At 44.5% G+C, this 15,721-nt stretch overlaps 7 non-coding genes across 7 annotated transcripts; all 7 read left to right on the top strand.

Annotated features, from left to right (window-relative positions):
• The first annotated feature begins 3,520 nt into the window (after positions 1-3,520).
• On the top strand, positions 3,521-3,592 carry TRNAE-CUC (transfer RNA glutamic acid (anticodon CUC)). Its single transcript has one exon. It is a non-coding gene; the product is annotated as a tRNA-Glu (tRNA).
• Positions 3,593-7,145: 3,553 nt separating this feature from the next.
• TRNAE-CUC (transfer RNA glutamic acid (anticodon CUC)) lies at positions 7,146-7,217 on the top strand. Its single transcript has one exon. It is a non-coding gene; the product is annotated as a tRNA-Glu (tRNA).
• A 1,392-nt stretch (positions 7,218-8,609) lies between these two features.
• Positions 8,610-8,681, top strand: TRNAE-CUC (transfer RNA glutamic acid (anticodon CUC)). Its single transcript has one exon. It is a non-coding gene; the product is annotated as a tRNA-Glu (tRNA).
• Positions 8,682-10,073: 1,392 nt separating this feature from the next.
• On the top strand, positions 10,074-10,145 carry TRNAE-CUC (transfer RNA glutamic acid (anticodon CUC)). Its single transcript has one exon. It is a non-coding gene; the product is annotated as a tRNA-Glu (tRNA).
• A 1,392-nt stretch (positions 10,146-11,537) lies between these two features.
• TRNAE-CUC (transfer RNA glutamic acid (anticodon CUC)) lies at positions 11,538-11,609 on the top strand. Its single transcript has one exon. It is a non-coding gene; the product is annotated as a tRNA-Glu (tRNA).
• A 1,393-nt stretch (positions 11,610-13,002) lies between these two features.
• On the top strand, positions 13,003-13,074 carry TRNAE-CUC (transfer RNA glutamic acid (anticodon CUC)). The gene has a single exon. It is a non-coding gene; the product is annotated as a tRNA-Glu (tRNA).
• Positions 13,075-14,468: 1,394 nt separating this feature from the next.
• Positions 14,469-14,540, top strand: TRNAE-CUC (transfer RNA glutamic acid (anticodon CUC)). Its single transcript has one exon. It is a non-coding gene; the product is annotated as a tRNA-Glu (tRNA).
• The last annotated feature ends 1,181 nt before the right edge of the window (positions 14,541-15,721 follow it).

The raw sequence follows: 15,721 nt of genomic DNA, 5'->3' as shown, positions 1-15,721 counted from the left end.
CCACCACCACCCAACTCAATAGAATTCTCTCATCAAAACGTTATACCACAGGGCTCATTGCATTCCGGACCAACACCACCTGACCAGTGAATTAAAACATGTACATCCGTCCCTCAAGAGGAACGGATACTCTGACCATACCATCCGCCAAGCTGTTTCTCCCTTCATACAGAAACAACCACTTGATACTCCGATCAAAACCATCACACTACCATATATGGCAGGCGTTACTAAAAAGATCTCCAAAATTCTAAACAAACACAAGATCCTGGTCCGATTCAATACAGTACACAAAATTCGTGACCTGATCCCATCCGTGAAGGATGTCATTCCTGACTTACAGTACCCAGGGGTTTACAAATTGAGCTGCACCTGTGGTGACTGCTATATCGGGCAGACGAAACGACATGTCTCTGACCGAATTCGTGAGAACAAATCAGATTTGAAACACGGCAGAACGAATTCTTCTGCCGTGGCTGATCACTGTTACAACGCTGTGGGTGATCACGATTTAGTTTTCTCCGATACCAAGGTTCTCTGTAAACCCACGGGTTTTCATCAGAGATTTGTCCACGAGGCAATTCAGATTTACAAACACAGACACAATTTCAACCAAGAGGATGGTTTCAAATTAAGCAATCATTGGAAAGATGTTCTAAATCAAACCAAACATTAAACTAATTTTAATGGTACAGTCTATATTTTCAAGTAGTGGTATCCCAAACTTTCACAGCTGCTTATTTCCCTTCACACCAACATTATGTAAACTCCACTCCCCCCACGCGCTGGTCCATCATGTACCTCCTACGTGCATCATGTTCATTTTTATGCTAATTCAATTGTCAAGGCGCTTTTGTTTCCTCCCACACAGCTTACAGGACTCGACCTGGACTTGGCTGTTTTCACTCCAACGCTATCCTCTGGACAGTCCAGTCCCTTCACCTGATGAAGGCCACTTGTGTTGTGGCCGAAACGTGATTTTTTGTTGTTTTATTTTTACCTACGTGACGTTACCGAATAGATTCCAATGCACCATCAACTCTCGAGCGAGCTCCCTGCGTTGGGGGTGCCAGGACAGCAGGACACGTGGAGACACTTCAACCAATTCTAGATTTGAAGCTTTTGTAACTGCAAGGATTCAAACTCTTTGTTTTTTCGGTAAAATCACGTAGGTAAAATAAAATAGTTGTTTTCATTCATTTTATTATTTTATTTTACCTACGTGACTTTATCGAAAAAACCAAAGAGTACACGTCAACCAGCTTCCCCGGTGGTCTCGTGGTTGGGAATCGGTGCTCTCACCGCCCCCGACCGGGGTCGATTCGATTCCCGTTCAGGGAACACTTTTTTTAAAATGATGGAAAAAGTTACAATTTTATTGTCGCAAAGGTGTAACTGCTTTGAAAAAGACACCAAGAGCCTAATTCCCTGACCAAAAACCGAACCCGTGCCACAGCGCTGAAAGCGTCGATTTTTCACCACGAGACCACCAGGGAAATTGGAGGATGTGCCTCCACGTGTCCTGCTGTTCCACATCATCACCAGGCTTGATCCTTTACTGCTGAATGAAGGCTTCCCCAGGCAGTCGCCATCTCTTACGGTCTCACGATTCCACAGTCAATCCCGTGAACAGATTCCATTGCACCATCAACTCTCGAGCGAGCTCCCAGTGTTGGAGGTACCAGGACATCAGGACACGTGGATACACGTCAACCAGCTTCCCTGGTTGTCCAGTGGTTAGGATTCGGAACACTCCCGCCGTGGCTCGGGTTCGTTTCCCGGTCTGGGAACACTCATTTTTATAATTATGAAAGGTTTTTTTTCGCAAAAGTTTAACTGCTTTGAAAAAAAAGAAACACCAAGAGCCTCGTGACCTGACCTGGAATCGAACCCGGGTAGCAGCACTAAGAGCATCGAATTTTAACCATCAGACCACCAAGGAAGTGGGAAGAAGTACCTCCACGTGTCCTGCAGTCCCGCATCATCACCAGCCTTGATCTTTAATTTTCGATTTAAAGCTTTCGTGACTGCAAGGATTCATCTTCTTTGGTTCTTTCGGTAAAGTCACGTAGAATGAGAATAAAATAACAAAGTAACACAATACAATTCTCACGACGTTTCGGCCACAATGCAAGCGGCCGTCTTCAGGTGAAAGGAACAGACCTGTCGGGACGACAGAGCTTCAATGAACGAGGGATCAGATTGTGACTGGTCACAGCAATGGCTATGTTATGTCAAAACCTACACATCCACAGAAGCAACTAGTAATTTAGCATTGAAATAGCTAAGGGATTAGCTTGTGACTGGTCACAGAAATAGATAGTAAAGTAAAGGTCTACACATCCACAGAGCTTCAATGAACGCTGTTAAGATTCGTAGCGACTTTAAGCTGGTTGGGAGAAGTGAGGCACCTTGACAGTTGCCTCTGTGGATGTGTAGGTTTTGACTATAACATTGCCATTTCTGTGACCAGTCACAAGCTAATCCCTCAGCTATTTGATATGTAAACCCCTTTGTCAAGGTACCTCACTTCTCCCAACCAGCTTAAAAGTCGCTACGAATCTTAACATCGTTCATTGAAGCTCTGTCGTCCCGACAGGCCTGTTTCTTTCACGTGAAGATGGCCGCTTGCATTGTGGCCGAAACGTCGTGAGCATTTGATTGTGTTATTTTATTACTTTATTCTCATTCTATGTGATTTTACCGAAAGAACCAAATAAGATGAAGCCTTGATCTTCGACTGCTGAACGAAGGCTTCACCAGGCAGTCGCCATCTCTTACGGTCTCACGAATCCACAGTCAATCCCGTGAACAGATTCCAATGCACCATCAACTCTAGAGCGAGCTCCCGGTGTTGGATGTGCCAGGACAGCAGGACACATGGAGACATGTCAACCAATTATAGATTTGAAGCTTTCGTGACTGCAAGAATTCATACTCTTTGGTTTTTTCGGTAAAGTCACGTAGGTAAAATAAAATAGTTTTTTCATTCATTTTATGATTTTATTTTACCTACGTGACTTTACCGAAAAAACCAAACAGTACACGTCAACCAGCTTCGCTGGTGGTCTCGTGGTTGGGATTCGGTGCTCTCACCGCCGCCGCCCGGGGTCGATTCGATTCCCTTATTCCCGTTCAGGGAACACTTTTTTGAAATAATTTTAAAAAGTTACATTTTTATTGACGCAAAGGTGTAACTGCTTTGATAAAGACACCAAGATCCTCATTCCCTGACCAAAAACCGAACCCGTGCCACGGCGCTGAAAGCGTCGATTTTTCACCACGAGACCACCAGGGAAATTGAAGGATATACCTCGACGTGTCCTGCTGTTCCACATCATCACCAGGCTTGATCCTTTACTGCTGAACGAAGGCTTCCCCAGGCCGTCGACATCTCTTACGGTCTCACGATTCCACAGTCAATCCCGTGAACAGATTCAATGCACCATCAAGTCTCGAGCGAGCTCCCGGTGTTGGAGGTACCAGGACATCAGGACACGTGGAGACACATCAACCAGCTTCCCTGGTGATCTAGTGGTTAGGATTCGGCGCTCTCACTGCCGCGGCCTGGGTTTGATTCCCGGTCAGGGAACACTCTTTCTTACAATTAAAAAAGTTTTTTTATGCACAAATTTAACTGCTTTGAAAAAAACACCAAGAGCATCGTTCCCTGACCTGGAATCGAACCCGGGTAGCAGCACTGAGAGCGTCGAATTTTAACCATCAGTTCTAGATTTGAAGTTTTCGTGAATGCAAGGATCCATACTCTTTGGTTCTATTCGGTAAAGTCACGTAGGTAAAAGATAAAATGACAAAAATCACGACGTTTCGGCCACAACACAAGTGGCCTTCAACAGGTGAAGGGACCGGACTGTCCAGAGGACAGCGTTGGAGTGAAGACAGCCAAGCCCAGGTCGCGTCCTTTAAGCTGTGTGGGAGGAAAAAAAAATGCCTTGACAAAGGAATAAGCATAAAATTAGGTACTGGACCGGCACGGTGGGGGGGGGGGGGGGGGGGGGGGTGGGGAGTTCACATAATGTTGGTGTGAAGGGAAAGAAGCTGCTGTGAAAGTTTGGGATACCACTACTTGAATAAATATACTGTACCATTGACAATTAGTTTAATGTTTGGTTTGATTTAGAACATCTTTTCAATGATTGCTTAATTTGAAACCATCCTCTTGGTTTAAATTGTGTCCGTGTTTGTAAATCTGAATTTGCCTCGTGGACAAATCTCTGATAAAAACCCGTGGGTTTGCAGAGAACCTTTGTATCGGAGAAAACTATATCGTGATCACCCACAGCGTTCTAACAGTGATCAGCTACGGCAGAAGAATTCGTTCTGCCGTGTTTCAAATCTGATTTGTGCTCGCGAATTCGGTCAGAGACATGTCGTTTCGTCTCCCCGATATAGCAGTCACCACAGGTGCAGCTCAATTTGTAAACCCCGGGGTACTGTAAGTCAGGAACGACATCCTTCTCGGATGGGATCAGGTCACAGATTTTTTGTACTGTATTGAACCGGACCAGGATCTTGTGTTTGTTTAGAATTTTGGAGTTCTTTTTAGTAACGCCTGCAATATATGGTAGTGTGATGGTTTTGACCGGAATATCAAGTGGTTGTTTCTGTATGGAGGGAGAAACAGCTTGGCGGATGGTACGGTCAGAGAATCCGTTTCTCTTGAGGGCCAGGTGTTCATGTTTTAATTCACTGGTCAAGTGGTGTTGGTCCGAAATGCAATGTGCCCTGTGGTATAACGTATTGATGCGATAATTCTTTTGAGCTGGGTGGTGGTGGGAATCAGGTTTCAAGTAGGAATCTGTGTGGGTGGGTTTCCTGTAGACAGAATGCCCCAGTGAGCCATCAAGTCTCCTCTCAAACAGAACATCCAAGAATGGTAGCTTGCCATCTTTCTCCACTTCCATGGTGAATTTGATGGCGGGATGTCTATAATTGATGTGGTGTAGAAAGAGGTTCAAAGCTGGGAGGCCATGTGGCCAAATGACGAAAGTATCATCCACATATCTCTTCCACAGGGAAGGTCTGAGGCTGGAAATCTGGATGGCGTCTGATTCAAATTTCTCCATGAAAACATTGGCTATCACTGGTGATAAGGGAGAACCCATGGGGGTACCCTCATTTTGTTTGTAGAAGGTGCCATTCCAAGTAAAGTAGGTATTGGTGAGGCAGTGCCTAACCAGCGCAGATGTATCGGGGTCTAGTCCATGTTGGACCAAATTTTCAATAATTTCAATGGTATTAGGTACCGGGACCTCGGTGAACAGGGAGACCACATCGAAGCTGACAAGGATATCGTCAGGGGACAGAACAACGTCTTTTACCATAGAGACCAAATGAGCTGAGTTAAGTACTGCTGAGGAGGTCTTGCCAGTGAAAGGTAGCAAGGTATCTGACAGAAAACGTGCTAGCTTATAGGTAGGGGAGTTGATCGTGGATACGATGGGTCGTAGTGGAGTGCCTTCTTTATGAATCTTGGGGAGACCATATAATCTAGGGGGTCTTGCAGCATAAGGTTTTAAGGAGGACGTTTTGTTGGATCGATTAGGGAGGTCGAATTTGTGATGATCTTGTTGGTTTTTATAGTTAGGCTATAAGTAGGGTCATTTTTAATTTTTGAGTAACTTCCATCGTTGAGTAGGTTCTGGATTTTGTTGTTGTACGAATCTTTATCCATAATTACAGTAGCGTTGCCTTTGTCGGCTGAGAGGATGACTATATCACTTCTATTTTTTTATAATTTTTTATAATTAAAAAGTTTTTTTACGCAAAAGTTTAACTGCTTTGAAAAAAAACACTAACAGCCTTGTTCCCTGACCTGAAATCTAACCCAGGTAGCAGCACTGAAAGCGTCGAATTTTACCCATCAGACCACCAGAGAAGATGGACGATGGTTCTACACGTGTCCTGTTGTCCCGCATCATCACCAGCCTTGAGCTTCTACTGCTGAACGAAGGCTTCACCAGGCAGTCGCCATCTCTTGTGGTCTCACGAATCCACAGTCAATCCCGTGAACAGATTCCAATGCACCATCAACTCTAGAGGGAGCTCCCGGTGTTGGAGGTGCCAGGAAATCAGGACACGTGGAGACACGTCAACCAGCTTCCCTGGTGGTCTAGTGGTTAGGATTCGGCGCTTTCACCGATTCCCGGTCAGGGAACACTCGTTTTTATAATTATGAAAGGTTTTTTTGCAAAAAAGTTTAACTGCTTTGAACAAAACACCAAGAGCCTCGTTCCTTGACTTGGAATCGCACCCAGGTAGCAGCACTGAGAGCGTCAAATTTTAACCATCAGATCACCAAGGAAGTTGGAAAAAGTGCTTCCACGTGTCCTGCTGTCCCGCATCATCACCAGCCTTGAGCTTCTACTGCTGAACGAAGGCTTCTCTTACGGTCTCACGAATCCACAGTCAATCCCGTGAAGAGATTCAATTCACCATCAACTTTTGAGCGAGCTCCCGGTGTTGGAAGTGCCAGGACAGCAGGACACGTGGAGACACGCCAACCATTATGAGACCTCCTTTGCCAGTAACAAGATATAGTAATAGGTTTCACCCTTTTAACTGGCACAAAAACTGACACCTTTATTCAAGGCATCATGTTTGCAATAACCACAACACAAGCAGTCAAAATGCAAACAAAAGAGACAACTCTGATAATAATATGCACTGTCATTCAATTTGATTGGTCCACACCCGAGACGGCTTTTCTTAGAGCCTAGTCTCCACTGGTGTTGGACCAGAAGACGCCAAAAGGTCCAACACCAGTGGAGACTAGGCTCTAAGAAAAGCCGTCTCGGGTTTAGACCAATCAAATTGAAGGACAGTGCATATTATTATCAGAGTTGTCTCTTTTGTTTGCATTTTGACTGCTTGTGTTGTGGTTATTGCAAACATGATGCCTTGAATAAAGGTGTCAGTGTTTGTGCCAGTTAAAAGGGTAAAACCTATTACTACACGTCAACCAATTCTAGATTTGAAGCTTTCGTTACTGCAAGGATTCATACTCTTTGGTTTTTTCGGTAAAGTCACGTAGGTGAAATAAAATAGTTTTAAAATTTATTTTATTATTTTATTTTACCTACGTGACTTTACCGAAAAAAACAAAGCGTTCACGTCAACCAGCTTCCCTGGTGGTCTAGTGGTTAGGATTCGGCGCTCTCACCGCCGCGGCCCGGGTTCGATTCCCGGTCAGGGAACACTCGTTTTTATAATTAAAAAGTTGTTTTTACGCAAAAGTTTAACTGCTTTGAAATAAAAACACTAACAGCCTAGTTCCTGACCTGGAATCGAACCAAGGTAGCAGCACTGAAAGCGTCCAATTTTAACCATCAGACCACCAAAGAAGATGGAAGATGGTTCTCCACGTGTCCTGTTGTCCCGCATCATCAGCGGTCTTGAGCTTCTACTGCTGAACGAGGCTTCCCCAGGCAGTCGCCATCTCTTGTGGTCTCACGAATCCACAGTCAATCGAGTGAACAGATTCCAATGCACCATCAACTCTAGAGCGAGCACCCGGTGTTGGAGGTGCCAGGATATCAGGACACGTGGAGACACGTCAACCAGCTTCCCTGGTTGTCTAGTGGTTAGGATTCGGCGCTTTCACCGATTTCCGGTCAGGGAACACTCGTTTTTATAATTTTGAAAGCTTTTTTTACGCAAAAGTTTAACTGCTTTGAAAAAAACACCAAGAGCCTCGTTCACTGACCTGGAATCGAACCCAGGTAGCAGCACTGAGAGCGTCAAATTTTAACCATCAGATCACCAAGGAAGTTGGAAAAAGTGCTTCCACGTGTCCTGCTGTCCCGCATCATCACCAGCCTTGAGCTTCTACTGCTGAACGAAGGCTTCTCTTACGGTCTCACGAATCCACAGTCAATCCCGTGAAGAGATTCAATTCACCATCAACTTTTGAGCGAGCTCCCGGTGTTGGAAGTGCCAGGACAGCAGGACACGTGGAGACACGCCAACCATTATGAGACCTCCTTTGCCAGTAACAAGATATAGTAATAGGTTTCACCCTTTTAACTGGCACAAAAACTGACACCTTTATTCAAGGCATCATGTTTGCAATAACCACAACACAAGCAGTCAAAATGCAAACAAAAGAGACAACTCTGATAATAATATGCACTGTCATTCAATTTGATTGGTCCACACCCGAGACGGCTTTTCTTAGAGCCTAGTCTCCACTGGTGTTGGACCAGAAGACGCCAAAAGGTCCAACACCAGTGGAGACTAGGCTCTAAGAAAAGCCGTCTCGGGTTTAGACCAATCAAATTGAAGGACAGTGCATATTATTATCAGAGTTGTCTCTTTTGTTTGCATTTTGACTGCTTGTGTTGTGGTTATTGCAAACATGATGCCTTGAATAAAGGTGTCAGTGTTTGTGCCAGTTAAAAGGGTAAAACCTATTACTACACGTCAACCAATTCTAGATTTGAAGCTTTCGTTACTGCAAGGATTCATACTCTTTGGTTTTTTCGGTAAAGTCACGTAGGTGAAATAAAATAGTTTTAAAATTTATTTTATTATTTTATTTTACCTACGTGACTTTACCGAAAAAAACAAAGAGTTCACGTCAACCAGCTTCCCTGGTGGTCTAGTGGTTAGGATTCGGCGCTCTCACCGCCGCGGCCCGGGTTCGATTCCCGGTCAGGGAACACTCGTTTTTATAATTAAAAAGTTGTTTTTACGCAAAAGTTTAACTGCTTTGAAATAAAAACACTAACAGCCTAGTTCCTGACCTGGAATCGAACCAAGGTAGCAGCACTGAAAGCGTCCAATTTTAACCATCAGACCACCAAAGAAGATGGAAGATGGTTCTCCACGTGTCCTGTTGTCCCGCATCATCAGCGGTCTTGAGCTTCTACTGCTGAACGAGGCTTCCCCAGGCAGTCGCCATCTCTTGTGGTCTCACGAATCCACAGTCAATCGAGTGAACAGATTCCAATGCACCATCAACTCTAGAGCGAGCACCCGGTGTTGGAGGTGCCAGGATATCAGGACACGTGGAGACACGTCAACCAGCTTCCCTGGTTGTCTAGTGGTTAGGATTCGGCGCTTTCACCGATTTCCGGTCAGGGAACACTCGTTTTTATAATTTTGAAAGGTTTTTTTACGCAAAAGTTTAACTGCTTTGAAAAAAACACCAAGAGCCTCGTTCACTGACCTGGAATCGAACCCAGGTAGCAGCACTGAGAGCGTCAAATTTTAACCATCAGATCACCAAGGAAGTTGGAAAAAGTGCTTCCACGTGTCCTGCTGTCCCGCATCATCACCAGCCTTGAGCTTCTACTGCTGAACGAAGGCTTCTCTTACGGTCTCACGAATCCACAGTCAATCCCGTGAAGAGATTCAATTCACCATCAACTTTTGAGCGAGCTCCCGGTGTTGGAAGTGCCAGGACAGCAGGACACGTGGAGACACGCCAACCATTATGAGACCTCCTTTGCCAGTAACAAGATATAGTAATAGGTTTCACACTTTTAACTGGCACAAAAACTGACACCTTTATTCAAGGCATCATGTTTGCAATAACCACAACACAAGCAGTCAAAATGCAAACAAAAGAGACAACTCTGATAATAATATGCACTGTCATTCAATTTGATTGGTCCACACCCGAGACGGCTTTTCTTAGAGCCTAGTCTCCACTGGTGTTAGACCAGAAGACGCCAAAAGGTCCAACACCAGTGGAGACTAGGCTCTACGAAAAGCCGTCTCGGGTTTAGACCAATCAAATTGAAGGACAGTGCATATTATTATCAGAGTTGTCTCTTTTGTTTGCATTTTGACTGCTTGTGTTGTGGTTATTGCAAACATGATGCCTTGAATAAAGGTGTCAGTGTTTGTGCCAGTTAAAAGGGTAAAACCTATTACTACACGTCAACCAATTCTAGATTTGAAGCTTTCGTTACTGCAAGGATTCATACTCTTTGGTTTTTTCGGTAAAGTCACGTAGGTAAAATAAAATAGTTTTATAATTTATTTTATTATTTTATTTTACCTACGTGACTTTACCGAAAAAAACAAAGAGTTCACGTCAACCAGCTTCCCTGGTGGTCTAGTGGTTAGGATTCGGCGCTCTCACCGCCGCGGGCCGGGTTCGATTCCCGGTCAGGGAACACTCGTTTTTATAATTAAAAAGTTGTTTTTACGCAAAAGTTTAACTGCTTTGAAAAAAAACCACTAACAGCCTAGTTCCTGACCTGGAATCGAACCAAGGTAGCAGCACTGAAAGCGTCCAATTTTAACCATCAGACCACCAAAGAAGATGGAAGATGGTTCTCCACGTGTCCTGTTGTCCCGCATCATCAGCGGTCTTGAGCTTCTACTGCTGAACGAGGCTTCCCCAGGCAGTCGCCATCTCTTGTGGTCTCACGAATCCACAGTCAATCGAGTGAACAGATTCCAATGCACCATCAACTCTAGAGCGAGCACCCGGTGTTGGAGGTGCCAGGATATCAGGACACGTGGAGACACGTCAACCAGCTTCCCTGGTTGTCTAGTGGTTAGGATTCGGCGCTTTCACCGATTTCCGGTCAGGGAACACTCGTTTTTATAATTTTGAAAGGTTTTTTTACGCAAAAGTTTAACTGCTTTGAAAAAAACACCAAGAGCCTCGTTCACTGACCTGGAATCGAACCCAGGTAGCAGCACTGAGAGCGTCAAATTTTAACCATCAGATCACCAAGGAAGTTGGAAAAAGTGCTTCCACGTGTCCTGCTGTCCCGCATCATCACCAGCCTTGAGCTTCTACTGCTGAACGAAGGCTTCTCTTACGGTCTCACGAATCCACAGTCAATCCCGTGAAGAGATTCAATTCACCATCAACTTTTGAGCGAGCTCCCGGTGTTGGAAGTGCCAGGACAGCAGGACACGTGGAGACACGCCAACCATTATGAGACCTCCTTTGCCAGTAACAAGATATAGTAATAGGTTTCACCCTTTTAACTGGCACAAAAACTGACACCTTTATTCAAGGCATCATGTTTGCAATAACCACAACACAAGCAGTCAAAATGCAAACAAAAGAGACAACTCTGATAATAATATGCACTGTCATTCAATTTGATTGGTCCACACCCGAGACGGCTTTTCTTAGAGTCTAGTCTCCACTGGTGTTGGACGAGAAGACGCCAAAAGGTCCAACACCAGTGGAGACTAGGCTCTAAGAAAAGCCGTCTCGGGTTTAGACCAATCAAATTGAAGGACAGTGCATATTATTATCAGAGTTGTCTCTTTTGTTTGCATTTTGACTGCTTGTGTTGTGGTTATTGCAAACATGATGCCTTGAATAAAGGTGTCAGTGTTTGTGCCAGTTAAAAGGGTAAAACCTATTACTACACGTCAACCAATTCTAGATTTGAAGCTTTCGTTACTGCAAGGATTCATACTCTTTGGTTTTTTCGGTAAAGTCACGTAGGTAAAATAAAATAGTTTTATAATTTATTTTATTATTTTATTTTACCTACGTGACTTTACCGAAAAAAACAAAGAGTTCACGTCAACCAGCTTCCCTGGTGGTCTAGTGGTTAGGATTCGGCGCTCTCACCGCCGCGGCCCGAGTTCGATTCCCGGTCAGGGAACACTCGTGTTTATAATTAAAAAGTTGTTTTTACGCAAAAGTTTAACTGCTTTGGAAAAAAAACACTAACAGCCTAGTTCCTGACCTGGAATCGAACCAAGGTAGCAGCACTGAAAGCGTCCAATTTTAACCATCAGACCACCAAAGAAGATGGAAGATGGTTCTCCACGTGTCCTGTTGTCCCGCATCATCAGCGGTCTTGAGCTTCTACTGCTGAACGAGGCTTCCCCAGGCAGTCGCCATCTCTTGTGGTCTCACGAATCCACAGTCAATCGAGTGAACAGATTCCAATGCACCATCAACTCTAGAGCGAGCACCCGGTGTTGGAGGTGCCAGGATATCAGGACACGTGGAGACACGTCAACCAGCTTCCCTGGTTGTCTAGTGGTTAAGATTCGGCGCTTTCACCGATTTCCGGTCAGGGAACACTCGTTTTTATAATTTTGAAAGGTTTTTTTTACGCAAAAGTTTAACTGCTTTGAAAAAAACACCAAGAGCCTCGTTCACTGACCTGGAATCGAACCCAGGTAGCAGCACTGAGAGCGTCAAATTTTAACCATCAGATCACCAAGGAAGTTGGAAAAAGTGCTTCCACGTGTCCTGCTGTCCCGCATCATCACCAGCCTTGAGCTTCTACTGCTGAACGAAGGCTTCTCTTACGGTCTCACGAATCCACAGTCAATCCCGTGAAGAGATTCAATTCACCATCAACTTTTGAGCGAGCTCCCGGTGTTGGAAGTGCCAGGACAGCAGGACACGTGGAGACACGCCAACCATTATGAGACCTCCTTTGCCAGTAACAAGATATAGTAATAGGTTTCACCCTTTTAACTGGCACAAAAACTGACACCTTTATTCAAGGCATCATGTTTGCAATAACCACAACACAAGCAGTCAAAATGCAAACAAAAGAGACAACTCTGATCATAATATGCACTGTCATTTAATTTGATTGGTCCACACCCGAGACGGCTTTTCTTAGAGCCTAGTCTCCACTGGTGTTGGACCAGAAGACGCCAAAAGGTCCAACACCAGTGGAGACTAGGCTCTAAGAAAAGCCGTCTCGGGTTTAGACCAATCAAATTGAAGGACAGTGCATATTATTATCAGAGTTGTCTCTTTTGTTTGCATTTTGACTGCTTGTGTTGTGGTTATTGCAAACATGATGCCTTGAATAAAGGTGTCAGTGTTTGTGCCAGTTAAAAGGGTAAAACCTATTACTACACGTCAACCAATTCTAGATTTGAAGCTTTCGTTACTGCAAGGATTCATACTCTTTGGTTTTTTCGGTAAAGTCACGTAGGTAAAATAAAATAGTTTTATAATTTATTTTATTATTTTATTTTACCTACGTGACTTTACCGAAAAAAACAATGAGTTCACGTCAACCAGCTTCCCTGGTGGTCTAGTGGTTAGGATTCGGCGCTCTCACCGCCGCGGCCCGGGTTCGATTCCCGGTCAGGGTACACTCGTTTTTATAATAAAAAGTTATTTTTACGCAAAAGTTTAACTGCTTTGAAAAAAAAAAAACACTAACAGCCTAGTTCCTGACCTAGAATCGAACCCAGGTAGCAGCACTGAAAGCGTCGAATTTTAACCATCAGACCACCAGAGAAGATGGAAGATGGTTCTCCACGTGTCCTGTTGTCCCGCATCATCAGCGGTCTTGAGCTTCTACTGCTGAACGAGGCTTCCCCAGGCAGTCGCCATCTCTTGTGGTCTCACGAATCCACAGTCAATCGAGTGAACAGATTCCAATGCACCATCAACTCTAGAGCGAGCACCCGGTGTTGGAGGTGCCAGGATATCAGGACACGTGGAGACACGTCAAACAGCTTCCCTGGTTGTCTAGTGGTTAGGATTCGGCGCTTTCACCGATTTCCGGTCAGGGAACACTCGTTTTTATAATTTTGAAAGGTTTTTTTACGCAAAAGTTTAACTGCTTTGAAAAAAACACCAAGAGCCTCGTTCACTGACCTGGAATCGAACCCAGGTAGCAGCACTGAGAGCGTCAAATTTTAACCATCAGATCACCAAGGAAGTTGGAAAAAGTGCTTCCACGTGTCCTGCTGTCCCGCATCATCACCAGCCTTGAGCTTCTACTGCTGAACGAAGGCTTCTCTTACGGTCTCACGAATCCACAGTCAATCCCGTGAAGAGATTCAATTCACCATCAACTTTTGAGCGAGCTCCCGGTGTTGGAAGTGCCAGGACAGCAGGACACGTGGAGACACGCCAACCATTATGAGACCTCCTTTGCCAGTAACAAGATATAGTAATAGGTTTCACCCTTTTAACTGGCACAAAAACTGACACCTTTATTCAAGGCATCATGTTTGCAATAACCACAACACAAGCAGTCAAAATGCAAACAAAAGAGACAACTCTGATAATAATATGCACTGTCATTCAATTTGATTGGTCCACACCCGAGACGGCTTTTCTTAGAGTCTAGTCTCCACTGGTGTTGGACGAGAAGACGCCAAAAGGTCCAACACCAGTGGAGACTAGGCTCTAAGAAAAGCCGTCTCGGGTTTAGACCAATCAAATTGAAGGACAGTGCATATTATTATCAGAGTTGTCTCTTTTGTTTGCATTTTGACTGCTTGTGTTGTGGTTATTGCAAACATGATGCCTTGAATAAAGGTGTCAGTGTTTGTGCCAGTTAAAAGGGTAAAACCTATTACTACACGTCAACCAATTCTAGATTTGAAGCTTTCGTTACTGCAAGGATTCATACTCTTTGGTTTTTTCGGTAAAGTCACGTAGGTAAAATAAAATAGTTTTATAATTTATTTTATTATTTTATTTTACCTACGTGACTTTACCGAAAAAAACAAAGAGTTCACGTCAACCAGCTTCCCTGGTGGTCTAGTGGTTAGGATTCGGCGCTCTCACCGCCGCGGCCCGAGTTCGATTCCCGGTCAGGGAACACTCGTGTTTATAATTAAAAAGTTGTTTTTACGCAAAAGTTTAACTGCTTTGGAAAAAAAACACTAACAGCCTAGTTCCTGACCTGGAATCGAACCAAGGTAGCAGCACTGAAAGCGTCCAATTTTAACCATCAGACCACCAAAGAAGATGGAAGATGGTTCTCCACGTGTCCTGTTGTCCCGCATCATCAGCGGTCTTGAGCTTCTACTGCTGAACGAGGCTTCCCCAGGCAGTCGCCATCTCTTGTGGTCTCACGAATCCACAGTCAATCGAGTGAACAGATTCCAATGCACTGTCAACTCTAGAGCGAGCACCCGGTGTTGGAGGTGCCAGGATATCAGGACACGTGGAGACACGTCAACCAGCTTCCCTGGTTGTCTAGTGGTTAAGATTCGGCGCTTTCACCGATTTCCGGTCAGGGAACACTCGTTTTTATAATTTTGAAAGGTTTTTTTTACGCAAAAGTTTAACTGCTTTGAAAAAAACACCAAGAGCCTCGTTCACTGACCTGGAATCGAACCCAGGTAGCAGCACTGAGAGCGTCAAATTTTAACCATCAGATCACCAAGGAAGTTGGAAAAAGTGCTTCCACGTGTCCTGCTGTCCCGCATCATCACCAGCCTTGAGCTTCTACTGCTGAACGAAGGCTTCTCTTACGGTCTCACGAATCCACAGTCAATCCCGTGAAGAGATTCAATTCACCATCAACTTTTGAGCGAGCTCCCGGTGTTGGAAGTGCCAGGACAGCAGGACACGTGGAGACACGCCAACCATTATGAGACCTCCTTTGCCAGTAACAAGATATAGTAATAGGTTTCACCCTTTTAACTGGCACAAAAACTGACACCTTTATTCAAGGCATCATGTTTGCAATAACCACAACACAAGCAGTCAAAATGCAAACAAAAGAGACAACTCTGATCATAATATGCACTGTCATTTAATTTGATTGGTCCACACCCGAGACGGCTTTTCTTAGAGCCTAGTCTCCACTGGTGTTGGACCAGAAGACGCCAAAAGGTCCAACACCAGTGGAGACTAGGCTCTAAGAAAAGCCGTCTCGGGTTTAGACCAATCAAATTGAAGGACAGTGCATATTATTATCAGAGTTGTCTCTTTTGTTTGCATTTTGACTGCTTGTGTTGTGGTTATTGCAAACATGATGCCTTGAATAAAGGT

The sequence above is a fragment of the Petromyzon marinus genome, chromosome 15, assembly GCF_048934315.1.
Source record: "Petromyzon marinus isolate PM22_M1 ecotype Great Lakes invasive population chromosome 15, UKy_Petmar_22M1.pri1.0, whole genome shotgun sequence".
NCBI lineage: Eukaryota > Metazoa > Chordata > Hyperoartia > Petromyzontiformes > Petromyzontidae > Petromyzon > Petromyzon marinus.
The sequence above is the reverse complement of the archived record's forward strand: the minus strand, read 5'-3'. Positions and strand labels throughout refer to the sequence as shown.